Consider the following 18,274-nt stretch of genomic DNA (forward strand, 5'->3'; position numbering starts at 1 on the left):
ATTGATAGATACAAAATAATGCACGCGAATGATCAGAATAAATATTACAAAAAGAGCTCAGCGAAGAAGAAAAAAAATCAATCTTGGTGAGAAAACTAAAAAGCACATCTTTTTCATATATCATATATCACCCCACACAGGAAGCAGGGGTTTAACTGCTTGTCTTGTTACAAGGCGACACCTTAAAATCCATCTATTATCTACCTGAATGAATAAGAGATGGCAACATCCTGTGGCCAAAAGTAGTCAAAGAGACGTACGATGACAGATGTTAGGAAGAAAAACAAGAGTCAAGCAGCTCTTTTAAAAAGATTATATATTACAGAAACAAGAATTTAAAAAAATTACTTACACACATTATAAAATAATACTTTTTACTCTTTTCAGCACCATATTTTTTGTGTTTGTCTTCAGAACAAAGGAAATATGTTTAGGTCATTGTTTCTGGAGGATCTCAAAGTCAGATTTATTCATTTTAAGGTTTTGGCCATCCCGTCGAGTTTCTGAGCTATACTTTTAAAAAGGTCAAACAATAAAAAACAAAACAAAGCTAAGCCCTTGTATGCCATCTTGTGGCCACTCATGTCGGCAGACAGGGTCGTCCCCTCCCTCTCACAAATGTCCTCCTACCCACTTAAATCACAGATGTTCATTTTAAAGCTCAGAGGATTGTGTTAATATTTAAACATGTTGATCAATGCAGGGACTGACTCAGTGAACTGAATTTCTTTGATGCATTTAAAAGCCCAGTTAAGCAAGAAGCTGAGTTTGAAACCAATAGACGTCGAGTGAAACAGTAGCAACGACAGAGCTGGAGAGTCACCATTTAATCATTACAGTGGAAGCAAAATTGAACAGCACAGTACAGTTGATGAAAACACTAAAAAAAGGGATATTACAATCAAATATGGCCACAGATTCTTTGGTTCTACAGGAGGAGTTTGGACAGGGCGTGAACAGAAGCACCTTAGCTCAAGCTGGAAGATAGTTGAACATGTAAGTCACTCTAGTCACTTGAACACTTGAGTGTCAGCTACAGGAAATAAATACAAATGAAATATACCACATTTGACGTGAATATTTGGTGGTCTTTTTTTATCTCATAGCACCCTGTTTGTTTTAAATAAATACAATAGAATATCACTATTTCTGTACAAATGGAATGTAATGCACATTTTCCCCAGTAAAAAAGCTTCATGAAATTATAAAAGAGACTAAAGAGAGTGAAGGAGGGGTGGAAAGTGAATACTACAACTTGTATACTTTGGTATAATTAGCACCTTGCCACACAGTTTCTGCATGCATTTAATTCACTGCTGTAGGAGAACAAAGATGGGAGAGGGCTCCCAGGTACATATTTAAACCCTGACGAGGTTCTGATAATCAGAAAACATGTTTTGGATTTAAAAAAAATCAAAGTACCCAGAAAGTGACTCAGTAAATGCTAGACTGGTGTGGGATGGAGACCCTCATAGCCTGATCCTTGATTTAAAGACCAATCAGCCGTTTAAAAGGCACAAGTAGCATGTAAGTACAACAGCATCAGGCGTAGCACAGCTTACAAAAACAATGGCTATTTAATTCCCTGACCAAGGTTTCCACACATCTTTATTTTGCCTCACTGCACGCAGCAAGTTTTGTCCTGCGTAACAAACCAACAATTCAAAGAGAGTTTCTGCTGCTCTCAAAGGAAACAGGTCTAACAAAGAATAACTCCTGCTTCTCACTGGACTCTACAATCCTTGCTGCATCACACCAGAAAGATTTTTCAACCATTAGTATGAGCTGTGAATCACATTTATAGAGTGTTTTTAATGACACTGAAAGATAATCATAAAGAGAAGCCGCTGTAACAAAAGAAAAACTTCAATCTAACAAGCATGGCATCCTTCGGTTGGTTCCCTCTTCATTCTGGGAGGAAACTGGTGGCTTTATTTCTTTGGTTCCTTTTGATACAATAAGAAAAGAGCTGTGAGTTAAAAAGTGTTTCCAATGTGAGCAACACGATTGACAAGTCACTGAGTGTTTACACACATGTCACAGAAATAGACAGCTAGATGACTGAGCCCGTAAAGAAGATTTGAACTGACCACTGGCCGTCATTTTACTTCCAAAGTTTGGCGCCTGCAGGTTTCTTTTAGGTTCATGAGTGGGAGTGCTGGCTTAGAGAAGAAAGTTGATTCAAAACATTCAATTCTCAACTGACTGAAACATTTAACACCAAAGCTGTGAACCGAAACTAACTTTTCAAACTGTACGGATGCATTCAGCCTCATATGTTGCGCCGCTCTTCAGTCTGAAAAGAGTGACTGTCAACCATGTTGCCCGCAGTGTGAACGTGAGATTAAAGAAATGCAGATAAAGTCCGAGTGTGACCCTTTTTTTTTTAGAAGGAGGAAGCAGGAGGTAGAGCAAGTGGGATGAGTGGATAAAAAAAGGGGGAGACCGTGGGGAGGAGAGAGGAGTGAGAGGGGGATCGGAGACAAGGGGCTTCAGATGTCGCCGGCTTGTTCTCTGTCTCAGGCCGGCCTCTTTGGCTGCTGGTAAAACAACACTGTTTCATTCTTCAGAAACACTCTCTCCTGGCTTCTTTCTTCCTTTCTTGCTGTGGTGCGCCCAAACGATGATCTCCTCTCTGCGAGTTTTTATTTCTCTCCTCTTGACTTATTTTTGACGTCCATTATTGGTTGGGACGATGTTGAGTTTCCCAGGCACGTACTTGAGTGTGAGCGCTTGTTTGTCCCACAACCGCATCTGTGTATCTCAGTGTGTGTATGTGTGTGTGTTTTCATATCATTTACAAGTTAATTTACAAATTACTGGGCATGTATGTGTTTTTATATCAATGTGTCTCTAAGTGCATGTGTGTGAGTGTTTGTAGTGTTGTTCCGCTCAGGATGTGTGTGTTTTTAGCCTTGGAAACAGACAGGTCCCACTTCAAAGCCAAACTGCTGGTTGCTCTCCCCAAAGTCTGACACCTTAATATCCTGCAGAGGAAGATGCTCCACTTGTGGCGTGTTGATTTCCAGCACTGTCCTATCGAAGCCCTTACGATACTGCAGACAGAGACGGAGAGAGAGACACGTTTCAGAAACAGGAAGCATTTTCTTTAGGGTGGTAAGATTGTGAAGAATGAGGTCTACTCTTGTAAAAGTGTTTTTATGTTCACGTTATGTAACTGCATCAGAACTAGAGAAATATAGAAACTCATCACTGATGCACTTTAGATTAGGCTGCTTGATTTTTAAATGTCCATGATTAGACAGGTCAAACATTTAGAAGGTCGTTTCCACAGATGTATCCTTTAGGTGTAGCAGGGAGGTTTGGTTTATGTGTGTTAACTCACAGAGCAGCCGTCCACCAAGGCCTTGATGTAAGGGTTGGTCTCGTAGCTCAGATCCTCCTCGTTGGCGCCCTGGAAGTGCAGCGCTCTGTTGTAGCTGTTCTTGGCGCTTCGGTCGGCCCAGGCCACCGAGCGATGGCAGTGGTAGGTGAGGTTCTGGCGGGCCTGGATGCTCAGGAGACGCAGGAAGCCGAGCTGGACCACGCCCACAGGCTCGCCATTAGAGTCCACATAGGAGAACTGGTAGAGGATGAGGAAGAGGAGGTCATTAAGAGGATCAGAGGAAGTTAAGGTAAGAATGAAACTATAATCTTAAAGGTCACAGAAGGTCACAGAAGGTTACGGACCTTGCTGCCAGTGGAGAACTGACTGTACCAGGATCCTGGAGTCTCTTTGTCCCAGGAGCTCATCTTTACCTGAAAACATAATAACCACATCACATGTTAAGTTGAAGATGTTGATGTTTTTATTATTTAACAAATAAAACAAACAGGTTTTGTGGGTAAAATAAAATTTAACATCAACCTTGTTCAAGTGTTTGTGAACTTTATTCATGCTGAGATTTTCTTAGTTTGATTATTAATGTACAAAAACCACAATGTGAGGATGCAAAGAGTTTTTAGAAAGGGAGCAATCAGAGTCTTCAAATCTTCACCAACATCGAATGTTCCCACATCAGTTCAATGTTTTTAAAGTTGCACTCAGAGACTAACATGTCTTTTATTTTAAAGGATAATGAGGAGATTTTAAAGTGTTTGTGATATACTGACCGTATTGATGCTGGGATACAGGCATGTCTCTGCTCCATTAGTGAAATTACAGAAAACCTTGAAGGCATCCCTGGAGCAGCCCTGGTTGGGGTCAATCCAGTACTCTCCTGCAGGGGGGGCAGAGAAAGTGAAATGTAAATGTTAGAACTCTTAGGAATGGGGCGCTGGTTGGGCGAGGAGGTCAGAGGTTTGATTCCGACCTGTGGCTCCTTTCTCTCATGTCAGTCCCCACTCTCTCTCTTTCATATATGTTGATCAGCTTCATCGACATGTTGACTTGACGATGATCACCACACAAAGAACATTATCAAAACCTGATGCAGGGATTATTACGCTGAGCAGGCTTGTGGGTTGACTCCCTTACCGTCTTTGAGGTCTGGCTGGCTGAGGTGCAGGTCTTGGCAGGTGCGAGCAGGGCTGTCCTGGGTACCCAGTGGGAATCGCATGGTCTCAATCTCCTGTCGCAGTGAGTTGAGAGAGCCAAAGATCTCCTCCATGCCTTCACTGCCCATCAGGAACTCAGTGCCAGTGGCGTCGGATGCAGGCATGTCTGAGTCGCTGGCTGGCGTCGATGGAGCGCTTGGACTTGGGGCTCCTCTGGATGGGCAGGGGCTGGATGACCTCACCTGGTGGGCCCTTGGAAGCAAGTTTACATCTCAATAAATCAACTTAGAAACTGTAACGAGGTGAAATCACTGAGCAGTAGAGATGTAACGATACCTCAGGAGACAATCAAAAATACTAAGCAAGTGAAGATGTGGATAATGTGTCTGTTTTCAAAACCGCCTCTACATACTACTATTCAGTATGTACATCAGGTGTCACAAAGTGAAAAACATTCTGAGTCTTTTAAAAGCTTTCTGTGCATCAAAGACAGAAAAACAGGCTGCAAATCTGCTATTTCAGGAGATTTTCTTTTTTTTAAATGTTGGATTTGTGGGGCTGTGGCTCAGTGGTAGAGTCGTCGTCTCTCAACCAGAAGCTCAGGGGTTCAATCACTACATCCTGCATCCACATGTCAGAAGTGTCCTTGGGCAAGACACTTAATCCCAAATTGCTCCCACTGCTTGGTCGTCGGTGTGTGTGAATGGGATTAGTTACCTCTGATGGTCGCTGTAGATAGCAGCTGCTGCTTATAATATTTAGAAAGTCGGGATGAAATCCTATCCTGAACCCAATATGATGATTTGATCATATCTTGAGTTGAGTGAATCGTTACATCCATACTGAGCAGATTAGAATGTAATTGTCTTTCTTTTCACAAAGAGTGCATGAGTACTTACAGGAGGTCCAGGAGGTCCTTGTACTCCCTTTTCTCCCTTAGGACCAGATCCTCCCTAAACGCAGCAGAGAGGGGAAAGATTTAAGAGCAAATACAGAATCAGATCAGATTTGATGTAGGAGTCAGGAACAGTCTCATTCTGTTTGTGAGGTACAAACACTGTTGAAGAATACTCACAGAAGAACCCTTGGCTCCTTTAACACCTTGAGGACCCTGTAAACGAGGTGAGCCTTTAGTTTGGTGACCATGACATGCGTAGTGTTTTGCTGCATTGCATTGGTACTTTATTAAATCTGGGGAACTAAGTGAAGTGGAAGAACAAAGAGAGATAGCATGTTCACAAGACAAACAGGACTACTCACTGGCAGACCAGCAGGACCAGCAGGGCCGAGGGGTCCAGTTCCTCCAGCCATTCCCTGAAACAAAACCGGAGACATGTTCAACATGACAATAGTTTACAAACATGTTTATTATCATGAAATTCAACAGTTTCCACTGCAATGCTGTAAGAAACTCCACTGTCACTTAGCCTCTGTGCTTTTACATTTCACCTGCAACAGCGTAATATTGGTGTCCCAGTGTGGAGTTTTACGTTGCATTACGGTGATGCAGCAGGAGGGACAACATGTAAACAAACAGCTTTAACATTCATACACACACACACACACACACACACACACACACACACACACACACACACACACACACACACCTCTGTCTCTATCTCCAGCACACCAGTAGAACTACTTTACCAAAACTGTGGCTCTGTGGTTTCTTTGTGAAGGGTAAATAGGAGATAACATTCCCATCTTTAACAGGCGATGTAAAAGAGGTTTATCATTTTGTTGAGCTGCTTTTCTGAAGGTTTTAAAAGAAGTGCGACTTACAGACTCTCCTTTTGGTCCGGAGGTTCCATGAGGGCCAGGCATACCTCTGTCTCCCTTCTCTCCCTGCTCTCCTGGGGGGCCAATGAGACCGATAAGACCTGGGTGTCCTTTCTCTCCCTTGGAACCGGGTTCTCCACGCAGGCCAGGCAAACCAGGAGGTCCCTGCAAGAGGAGAAGGAGAGAAAGAAGAGGAGAGGAGGAAACAGCGGTGAGGTTGTTGGTGAGACAAAAGGAGAGATAAGAGACAAAGTTAGAGGTTTGAAAGAAACAGCAGCTGGAGAACGGACATCTGTTTGATCAACTTCTCTTTACTGAACGCACTGTGAGAGTGCAGAGTGCAAATAGAAAAGGAAATAAAAGGCATTGTTATCTTACGAGAGGTCCAGGTGGTCCTTTCTGTCCAGAAGGTCCAGGAGATCCTTGCTCACCCTGAAACATATTTAGAAACACAGTTAGGAGGACATGGCCAGCCAACACACCATGCAGTCACTATCACAATCTTTACTGACCACTGATCCTGGAAGTCCTCGGAGACCCTCTGTTCCTGGTTTTCCTGGTACACCCTGGGGACCAACAGGTCCAGTTTTTCCTGGGGGTCCAACAGCACCTGTTTCTCCCTGTAAACAATGATGATGAGAATTATAATAAAACATGTTTTTGAAAGTACTGTCACAGTATTAATAAAGCAGCACAGCAACATAACAACATAATAAATTAAACTTCAATATCATTTCACAAAACGAGATCAAAGTAGAGATTTATAACAGGATCATTAAAGCGAACTATCACCAATTTACATTTTTCATATAGAACCACAGGGAGTGAGAATACACTATAAAGCTCTAAACTCACCTTGGTTCCCTTCTCTCCCTGACGTCCCTCTGGTCCTCTCGTTCCAGCAGGACCCTGGCAGGTGAAACATGTAACACAGCTTCAACAAATGCAGATTATAAAACATGTTTTCAGGAGCAGTCTGCCTGAGATCTTCTAGACATGTTCAGGATTATTATGTGGAAATGTTTTATTACTGTAGCGCTGCTGCCACACATGTTCTTCTAATCAACAACGTGTACAACAGAGTATAATGTTAAGAAATGGTCCATTCATTTAAGATTTGTTCACCGCACTTATTGAACACCTATAATTAGATACAGGCTGAAGTGAGTGTCATCTCCTCTTTGTCAATTCTGTTCATGAGGTTGTAAAGGTTCTGGAGGAGCCATGTTTATGAAGTGCAGAACACAAATAGTTCCAGCAGGTGTCGCCTTGTGGTTAAGATGATAATCTATGAAGGTAGGAACTTTCACTGAGGTGTCAGGTGTTGCTAGACGGGGAGTAAATACACTTTTTTGACCGCTGTACACTATGAGGTGACAGAGTGAATCTGAATTGAAATGTCTGGATTATTGTTTGAACATCACACATATGACATTAATTAAGACAACGATGGAAGGACAAATAAATATTCCATAGAAGAAGAAGATATTGGACTGTCTTATTTCACAATCTTACGCTCAGGAGCAAAGCCGGCAAGTGCCTCAATTAATAAACTAAACTAGCCCGTCTATGTAGATCCTCAGTGGCTTTAAGTTTAAGCTGCTAAAGGTTCTTTTACACACGAGACAAAAACAGTTCCTCCTTACTTTTAAAAAAATAAAAATGTTATTTATACATTTTCAGTTTTATAAACAAACAGCACAGCAACAAAAAGACAAAGAGGAATTAGAAAAATAAGAAACATAGGGCAGTGCAAAAATAAAGCAAAACAACAACAAAGACATGCTCTTATAGGATATCTTACAATACAGTAAGTCAACATTTTTTTTAAAAGAATCAGCGCCAACTGTTAAGAGATCACGGTGTGTCTCATTGGCCTAGGACAGTATAAGTACATGGTTTCTAGACATATAAGTAGTGTGGACAACTGTTTGCACAAACGTATACAAGCAGAATAAAACTTTAGGTTGTCTTTGATAAGTAAGACAAGAATGGTTCCCCATTTTATCAAAGGTTGTAGAGCTGAGAGAGACACTATATGGGACCCTCTCCATATGTAACAGGTTAGTCATTTCTTGTAGCCAGGTCCTAAAAAAGGGTATATCTCCACTCTTCCAGAGAGACAGAATATTCCTCTTCACAACAACCATGCCGTAGTGTAATGTCTTTTGTTGTAGATGAGACAAGTTTAATGAATGTTGAATTCCGCCAAAAATGGCTGTAAAAGGATCTGGTGTAATGTCAAAGTTGTACATTTCAGAGAAGCAATTAAAAATATCTGACCAGAACTTATTTAGTTTAGGGCAAGACCAGAATAGGTGACCCAGAGTGCCCTCAGCTGATTTACACTTTGGACAGGTTGGAGAAACAGACGGATAAAAGGAGTGCAATTTGGTGCAGGAATAATGAAGCCTATGAAGTATTTTAAATTGAATAAGTTGGTGTCTGGAGTTTATAGAACAACTATAAATGTTTTTAAAGTAGGTTTCCCAGGTCTCGTGACCAACTGATACACAAAGATCTTTTTAGGTGCTGTGTGGAAACAGGGTTATGTGCTGTGAAAAGATCTACAAATCTGGAGATTAATCGTTTCGAGTCAGGACTCTGGTTTATAAGATTATAAAGTTCGCTTGGGGTTGGCATTGACTGAAAGTGTGAAATATTTGTGCGGATGTAGTCTCTAATCTGGAGAAAATGGAAGAAATGCGAATCTGGCAGTGTATATTTTTCTTTTAACTGTAGAAAGGTGGCAAAAGTGTTATTAACATAAAGGTCTGCAATGGTGATGATGCCTTTATTCCACCAGAGTCTGAAAGTATTATCTGTGATTGAGGAAGGGAAGGCATGGTTGCAGCAAACAGGTGTATAAGCAGAAGTTTCAGGTCATTTAAATGATTTCCGTATTTGATACCAAATTCTCAAAGAGTTTGTGATTCTAAAGTTATTGCCTGTAATAGTTGCAGGGGATCTGGTTTGTGAAAATAGAAGAGCGGGGAGGGAGGTTTTCAAAAGATCCTGTTCAATTGCCAGCCATGAAGGGGTTGAGGGGGTGACTTTACCTGGATAAGCATCTTTCCAGTACATCAGTGCTCTAGAGTTTGCAGCCCAATCATAGTACCGAAAGTCAGGGAGACCAAGGCCACCTGCAGACTTTGACTTAGTGATATGCTTTTTAGAGATACGATGTGCTTTGAAACCCCATACGAAAGGCAACATCAAGGAATCTAGTCGCTTGAAAAAGGCTTTGGGCACGAATATAGGTACATTTTGAAAGAGGTAAAGAAACGTAGGGAGTGCCATCATTTTGATTGCATTTACTCGACCTAACATAGACAGCGGTAGCAGTCTCCAGGACTCAATGTTGGTGTAGGAGCCTTATTGCTCATCATGTTACATTTATGGATGCATGTAATACTTTTTGTTCATTGGATCTGGGAGGGGGAGGGGCTTAGTTCAGACTAGTAGAGAGTGGAGCCACACAGTCTTTTGACCTCTCTCTCCTCATCTCTCTTTTTGTATAGTTTTGGACTAACCTGTATCTGTTTTTTGTTTATTTATGTTTAAGTAAACATTTAAACTTTGATCATTTGGTCCCGTGGATTTTTTGGATGAAAATGACTGAAGAGAGGAGTTCTGGGAGCGTCAAGCTACGGCTTCATTCAGTGGATACCTACAGTTGGCTTTGAGTCTCTCTATCATGTTCAAATAATTCAGTTTATAAATTAATTTAGGGCCTTTAGGGATATCAACTCCTAAGAACTAGATTTTGTCCGTGGCAATGCGAAACGGCAGATTTTTCAAAATTGGGTGCATATATGTTCAATAACGTTACCTGCAGGCTGCCGAGACAGAATGTGACCAGTGACTCTTAAGGTAGCTGCCATTTGGATCTGAAATGGTTGAAATGTGCTCAAATGGGATATTTCGACGGATTAATATGGCTACACCTCTAGCTTTAGAAGAAAAGGTTGACTGATATATCTGTGATATCCACCTGCATTTTAACCTCCATTGCTCCGTGTGTTTGATATGACTTTCTTGGATAAACATAATGTCTCCGGATAAAGATTTGAAATGGGAAAAAACCTTGCCTCTCTTTATGTTAGTTCCAAGGCCTCTGACATTCCAGGTCAATGAGGTCAAACTGCCACCTTGTGGCGAAACGGATGAACTACTGATAACCATGAAAGCATTGTTTATATTGAGACAGTGTTGTTATATAGTCAACATAACGGTTCTGATGACGCAGTGTAGAAAGAGCGAACAAAACAAAACACAATATATAGTATTGTATACATACAGTGAACCCTCCTCCCCCCATCCACTTCCCCAAACGAAGAGGCACTTGGATCCCCTCATAAACACTGAGAGACAACTAAACCCTGTAGGAAAGAGTCTTAAGAGACAGTCAGCCAATAATAACATGGTGTACATGACTGGTGGAGTTTCTGACCTGCTCCGTCAGCCCTCACATGTCTGAAACACTCATTAAAATAGGCAGAGAACAAAACTCGGAACTGTTTTACTGTCTTGTGGAAGCAGATAAACCCAGAGGCAGATGTTGGTCTGAGAGCAGCATCGAGCTGAAACGGAGGCTCCAACAGATCACGGGGTGGCAGCAGGTGTAATAAACCTGTCGATGAAAGCCTCGGCATCTGCAGGCTTCTGAAATAGTTTCTGCTCGCCGTTGAAAGTGAAGATCAGACCGTGTTTAATTCCTGCCTCGCTCGGCGTTGTTCAGAAATCTCGGGTGAGAAGTCGGGAAACACACTGATCCGGACTCCATGAAAAGACAAAGGAGATTGCAGGCGGGCAAGCTTCACAATTTCTTCCTTCTCTGGAAAGTGGTGAATTTTGGCGATCATGGTGCGTGGACGTGAAGGTGACGACTGTGTGCCAATACGGTGTGCCCGGTCCACTTTCAGACTGCTGGGGAAATGATTTGCCCCGAGAAGTTTTGGAAGAAACTCCGCGATGACCTGCGTCGGGTTGCCTTTCTCCACCTTTTCAGGTAAGCCGGTGATTTGAATATTGGAGCGTCTGGATCTGCTCTCATGGTCGGTCAGCTTGCGCTTCATGGCAGTGTTGTTCTCCATCAACTCCTCTCACCGTTTCTCGAGGTCTGTTATGCGGGTCTCATGGTCAGTTGCAGACCCTTCCAGGTCCATCCTCACCATCCTTCTTGGAGGCAGATTTTGGATTTAAGGGTTTCCCCTTGGTGACACTTCTTCCAGAGCTGTTCATTTTTGAGAAATCTAGATGAAAGTGTGTATTATAAGCAACTTTTTAGCGATGTGACAGAGCTCCACAGAAAGCGACTAATCCACGCAGTGCTCACTAGCGCCCCCCAGCTCCTCCTTACTTTAACTCTCTGATCCAGGTCTACACTCCCTCTTTAACTTTTCTACAACACAGTTAAAACGAATTATATTCAACCCAAATATTTAATTAAAGTCTTAAAACTACACTTTGTTAAATATACAACTATGGTTATTAGTTATTTGTCAGAGCAGTTAGACTTTGTCAGTGTTAGCAGAGAAATACATTAACAAAGTTTTATCCATAAACTGTAAATAAATATGAGACATCCAGAAGAAATCAATATTACAAAGCATACAGTTCATGTTACTGTTCTGACAAAAAGAGGAATGTCTGTGTTTTATATTTACTGATGTCAACAGCGATGAGGTGAACATGACAACTGAAAAATAATTATTTAGTATTTATTATAAGACATTTGTTTTCTATAGAACCTGTGAAGTCATGGAGTCTGTGGACAGTGTCAGCTTCACACCAAAAACTAAGTATTAGAAAAAATAGTGTTTAAGACTGGTATCTATTATGATGAGCTGCAGCTACCTTGTTCAATATTATTCCTGCAGATGTGGCTCATAACAAAAAAAACAGCCTGAGCTGTCACATGTAGTTAACTGTACATTTTGTCTGAGGCATTAATTGAACACCTTTGTATTTCTCCTATAGACACAGTGTGGATTATTGGTGACTGGTCCGTCGAGGTGCCCAGAGAGCTGCAGAGACAGAGGAAGAAACCTGAGCCTCAACAACATCTGTATTTGTTGGTTCTTCTGGGGTGGACTTCAGTTGCTTCTCTTCAACAGCTCGCTGTGAGGGAGGTCTCCCCCGGATGGCCTGAGTGATGTCACCCACAGACTGAGAGCTGAGACAGGTTTTAAACCTCCTGACAAACCGTTACACCGCACCCACCTGTCAAGCTGGTCAGCTACACACCTTATTGTGAATAACTCTTATCCTTCATCAAATCAAAACTGATGAGTCATCAAAACATTCACCCCCCCGTACAGTGTGTGTCCATCGAGACATGAGCTAATCACACCTATTTGTTTGTTTTGTACCAAGCTGTAAACATGTTCATCTCTGCTGTGAAAACAGACTTTTTTAATGTTGTTTTTCAGATTAAATAAATATTTCTATATAAATGCACTCCTTTATACATTTCAGATTTGAAATGACAAGACTAAAATGTGCATTAATGCTCAACTCAATAGCTTAGGGAAGGAAGTCTACTTTTACACAACTTCTTATTCTTTTGATAAATACTAATGCAGTTCATTTCTTAAAGTGGGATGGAACAGAGTCATTGCAAAATGATGACCTTAAACACAGCCCCATTCTTAAATCAAGATACATGGAGAGTAAATAAGATCAATAACTTGTGAATAAAAACACAGTTAAAAATGATTTAGAAATGTAGTCTTCCCAGATCAATATCACATAATATCAACTTCTCCCATCTAAACTGGACAAAGGGTTTTAAAATGGGAAGAAAATAGTTTGATTGCGAGTTGTTTGGAGGAGATCTAGTTTTATTTGAACAGCATGAATACAGTCTTCCAAGGTGCAAACCCTCCTCCTCCTCCTGAAGCTTGTGGAGCTCCTTCATGTACTGCTGTCTTATCTGCTGGCCATCTTCTCTCAGCAGAACTTTGACTGTTGAAATGTCATTCTGAAGAAGCTCGAGCATGTGACATAGATCCAGGAGAACTGGACTTTTAGTGAGGGGTCTTCAGGATGGCAAAGAAAGAGAGAAAATATCAGTTATTCATTAAATCATTTGGTTTGTTCTCATCTATTTTTCTGTATTCATCTGTGTGTAAGAGCACATTTATAAATTCAACAGTGTACTACCCAGACAACAAAGGTACAGTATTCAGGTAATCAACATCTATTCAAAGTTAAGAAGATAAACATTATTGTAATCATGCTGTTTCCAGCTCTCTCACTCACACAATGATATTCCACATCAAATGATCTCAGATGATTTGTGAGGATAAACTAAGCAGTTTATTGTGGATAGTACTTCATCTTTACATGAAACAAATATAACCTGAATTATTTAAATCAGTAACAGGTCCCAACTCTCTGTGCTTTAGTACAGAACATACAGTAACTCTGTCAATCAAATCTGACACAACCTTAATATGGGCATAGCCGTTTTCCTTAATAGAATAAAATCCGATGAGTTATAAAAAAATTCACCCCCCCCACAGTGTGAGGAGAAGGGGCCGTCAACTTCTCAGATATATCTCGTTTTTTGAACCAGGTTGTAAACATGTTGATTCCTGTGGTAAAAACGGGCTTTTTTGGCTGTGGGCTTATGGCACTTCCGGCGCTTCTGCAGTCAGCCTCAAGAGGAACCTCGAGGAACTGCAGTTTTTTGTACTTCCGCATAGGCTTCATTTTTCGAGACCGGAGGTTGCCCCTTGGATCCAACCTTCACAACAGGGTCCTAAGTCTCTGACTAGACTCTTCTCCTCTGTCGCCCCCTACTGGTGAAAGGAACTAAACTCCATTTGATCTGCAGAGTCCCTCTGCACCTTTAAGAAAAAGCTAAAGACCCAGCTCTTTATGACCACCTACCACCTTAATGATATTATTGATGATGATGGTTTTGTTTGATAATGATGATGAAGATATTTAGGAAAGTTTTGATGCTGATTAGATCTCTGAAGAACAGCTGTCGATGTTGTGCTCTGCCTCTGGAGTGATATTTTTGGATAGTATAGCGGCTAAGCCTAAAACTTAAAGCCACTGAGGATCTACATAGACGGACTAATCTAGCCTATTAATTGAGGCGCTTGACGGCTTCGATCCTGAGCGTAAGAATTCGAAATAAGACAGACATGTCTTCTTCGTTTAGGAATATTTATTTCTCATTCCATCATTGTCTTGATTACTGTCACGAAACATCGCCTGTATGTCACCCATGACTGCAACTGGTTCTTGCCTGAATCTTATGAGGACCCCTAGCAAGGTGCTAGTGAGATTGGGACCTTGCAAGAGTTGATGGTTCAAAGATGTCGCTTTGAACGTTGCACCACAGTCGAACATCACTCGCAGAGTCCTCTTCTTTGGGTGATATACACCGTGGTGGGGAATATACCACACCTTGCCACTGCTACAATCCAAATGATGTGTAGCTGGCTCTGCATAGCCTTTACTCATCAACTCATTGAGGCATGTTTTATATTCTTCATGGTACTGTTTGTTGTTCAAAAGCTTCCTTTTCAGACCAAGTAACCTTTGCTTCACCACCGGAAAGTTGTTGGGCAGGGACAGGCTGTCTTTCTTAAAGGGAAACTTCAGGCTGTAGTGACCGTCCTCCAGAGCTGCTGACTTTTCCACTCTCCATGAATTTGATGTCCTCCCTTGAGAGCCCATTTTCTTCTGTAGCCTTCTCACTGAAGGCAAGGAATGCTAGAAGTCCCACTAAGAAGCAACATGCAGAGTAAAACTTTTCACACATTTTGTTATTGACACTATTGTACATTTTTACATTTTTGTTTGTGGACTTGGTTGAACTGAGAGTTTGTGTGTGTGAGACAGTGCACACAATGTTCCTTGTTGACAGTGACCGGCCTGTGGTCTTAGTTAGTTTTAAGTCCATTTTTGTCAATATCATGTTGGTGTGTGACATTTACAGTAAATGTGGCTGAGCAGAGGTATGTGAGTGTGTGTGTGTGTGTGAGGGTGTGTGTGTGTGTGTGAGGGTGTCTCTGTGTGAGGGTGTGTGTGTGTGTGTCTCTGTGTGTGTGTGTGTGTGTGTGAGGGTGTGTGTGTGTCTCTGTGTGAGGGTGTGTGTGTGTGTGTGTGTGTGTGTGTGTGTGTGTGTGTGTGTGTGTGAGGGTGTGTGTGTCTCTGTGTGAGGGTGTGTGTGTGTGTGTGTGTGTGTGTGTGTGAGGGTGTGTGTGTGTCTCTGTGTGAGTGTGTGTGTGTGTGTGTGTGTGTGTGTGTGAGGGTGTGTGTGTGTGTGTGTGTGTGTGTGTGTGTGTGTGTGTGTGTGTGTGTGAGGGTGTGTGTGTGTGTGTGTGTGTCTCTGTGTGAGTGAGTGTGTGTGTGTGTGTGTGTGTGTGAGGGTGTGTGTGTGTGTGTGTGTGTGAGGGTGTGTGTGTGTGTGTGTGTGTGAGGGTGTGTGTGTGTCTCTGTGTGAGGGTGTGTGTGTGTGTGTGTGTGTGTGTGTGTGTGTCTCTGTGTGAGGGTGTGTGTGTGTGTGTGTGTGTGAGGGTGTCTCTGTGTGTGTGTGTGTGTGTGTGTGTGTGTGTGTGTGTGTCTCTGTGTGTGTGTGTGTATGTGTGTGTGTGTGTGTGTGTGTCTCTGTGTGAGTGTGTGTGTGTGTCTCTGTGTGTGTGTGTGTGTGTGTGTGTGTGTGTGTGTGTCTCTGTGTGAGTGTGTGTGTCTGTGTGTGTGTGAGGGTGTGAGTGTGTGTGTGTGTGTCTCTGTGTGAGTGTGTGTGAAGGTGTGTGTGTGAGTGTCAAGGCTATTGTTCTTTTTTTTATTTTAAATCTGTGTGTTTGAGAGAGAAATAGAGAAGAACGTGGAGGAGGAGAGTGAGGCAGAGAGCAGAAGAGAGGTGAAGGGACAGGGCGATGTTTATGTGTGCCTGTGTGTATGATGTGGCTCTTTGCAGTAAGACAGTAAAACATGTGGCTCTTAGTCTCTGACTGGTTGGCCACCCCTGCTGCAGAGCGTGCATTTCCTTTAAAGCTTCTACATGAGCCAACAGTGCAGCTCGATCAGCCTCGGCTTTAATTCTTGCAGAGGAAGCTGTGCTTGACTTTCCACTGGATGAGCTTTTTCTGCTTGAGTATTTGCAAGAAACATTTGAAACACTGTCCTCGGGATTGACATCATCATCATCACCAGTATCCAGTTCATGATCACCTTTGCATGCATTTTGTTCAGAAGATACCACCTGTAGGAGCCATAAATGTAAGTTGATTGTGTATTTGGTGTCATGGGTTGTTTACTGATTTGTTTATTGTTTACGGTCTGCTTGTTCCTGGTGGTGGGTGTGTTCACCGGAAATCTCGTGGTGATGGCAGTGATTATATGAGCCGCACTCACCTGTTCACCTGGTTTTTGGCTTGGATGGAGAGAGGGGGTGAGCGTGGGAAGAGACAGTTTCTGTTGACCGCCACACTACACTGCACTGCGATCACAAGTTGATTTGATGACCCGATAACTGCGTTTGTAGTATCTTGTTTTGTTTTTGGAAGAATAAATGACTAAAGCATCTTGGATCTGGAAGTCATTTATAACGACAGCGCGTCACAGCTTCACTCCCGTGTTTAGTCCCTCACAGCAAACTTTTTTATACCACCCACCTTTTGATGTGAGCAATACATTCATCATTAAACATCATTTTTGCTTTAAATCAGGTTTCATGCCTTTCCTTTTCATCAGCAGGTAACACACACAACACAGACCCATGAATACCTTTTACTTCATCACACAAATTGACAAGCTCATTATAAACACGTTGCACCTCTGATTTGTTATCATCTTTTTGCACATTTGCTCTTAATTTTCTAGCCTTGTTTAGCTTAGCTTTTCTTTCACTTTGCAACATTTCCAACCTTTCAGCAAAGGCCTTAGGAGTTAACTTTACAGCATGTTTTTGTTTATCAACACCTGAAGTGTTCGTTTCCACTGATTGCGCAATAGCCTCAGCGGGGCTGTCAACGTCATTAACGCGCGTATCCATTGTTCACAGTCAGCTCGCAACACGCAAACAAAGTCAATCGTCCTGTGGCTTCGACCACCAATGCATTGGAACCTTTACAGGTTTGTAGCGATCGCTGTGCACACAAAATATGAATGGCCATTCATTAGTAGCGCTACACGTAGCCTACCTCACGTTGGGCGCCTGGATGATCCCGATGCAAACTCCTCTGCATGAAGATCAGCTCCTGAAATCCTCCCACAGGCACAGTCACTCGAACCGAGAGAAGCGATCTGCTTATCGGCCCTGAACCTCAGCAGGCAATGGTGTTGTAGCCGGCGTCCTCTCGCCGAAAGATGGATGCTGCGGCCGGCTGGCTCCGGTGTTTACACCCGGCTTGTAGTTTCCGATTTCCAGCGTCCTGTCAGCTGGAAACGACGAGCAATGATCCACTTGATTTCCGTCGTGGTGAAGCTCTTCAAGCGTCATTAACAACTTATTTGACTTGAATATAGCGGCTAAGCCTTAACCACAAGGCGACACCTGCTGGAACTATTTGTGTTCTGCACTTCACAAACATGGCTCCTCCAGATAGGTAGTCGAATTTAAATCAGGAGAGACGAGTGAATTAAGAAAGAAATGATTTATTATAATGGATAAGATGGATATGTGACTTGACAGAAACACTTTGGAGCTTGGACTCTATGGGGGTGATTGATGTTTGAAGAATAACAATTCTGAGTGTTGACAGAATAAATCCCCTGATGGAGTCCAGACCCTGGTGGTGCTGAAGCTGAGGACATGATGAGACCGGATGGGTGAAGAGTTGATGGATGATGATTCTGTGAAAACGGGCGGTGATGGGGAGGTGGAGGGGCGCACGAAACATCAACATGAAGGAACTAAAGGCAGAGAAAGAATCACATTTAAAAGAGAGCAGAACGATGATAGGCTGACAATGAAGGAGGAACGCCATGCCATTGGTTAGATGAGTACCGCTGACGAGACAGCTGA

General features: G+C 42.4%; 1 protein-coding gene and 1 pseudogene across 3 annotated transcripts in view; both read right to left on the minus strand.

Annotated features, from left to right (window-relative positions):
* LOC109978039 (major histocompatibility complex class I-related gene protein-like) overlaps window positions 1-18,274 on the minus strand; it is a 172,058-nt gene that overhangs the window by 116,858 nt on the left and 36,926 nt on the right. The window lies entirely within an intron of this gene.
* LOC136177080 (collagen alpha-1(V) chain-like) lies at window positions 813-17,510 on the minus strand (annotated as a pseudogene).

Source organism: Labrus bergylta, chromosome 19 (assembly GCF_963930695.1).
Source record: "Labrus bergylta chromosome 19, fLabBer1.1, whole genome shotgun sequence".
Taxonomy (NCBI): domain Eukaryota; kingdom Metazoa; phylum Chordata; class Actinopteri; order Labriformes; family Labridae; genus Labrus; species Labrus bergylta.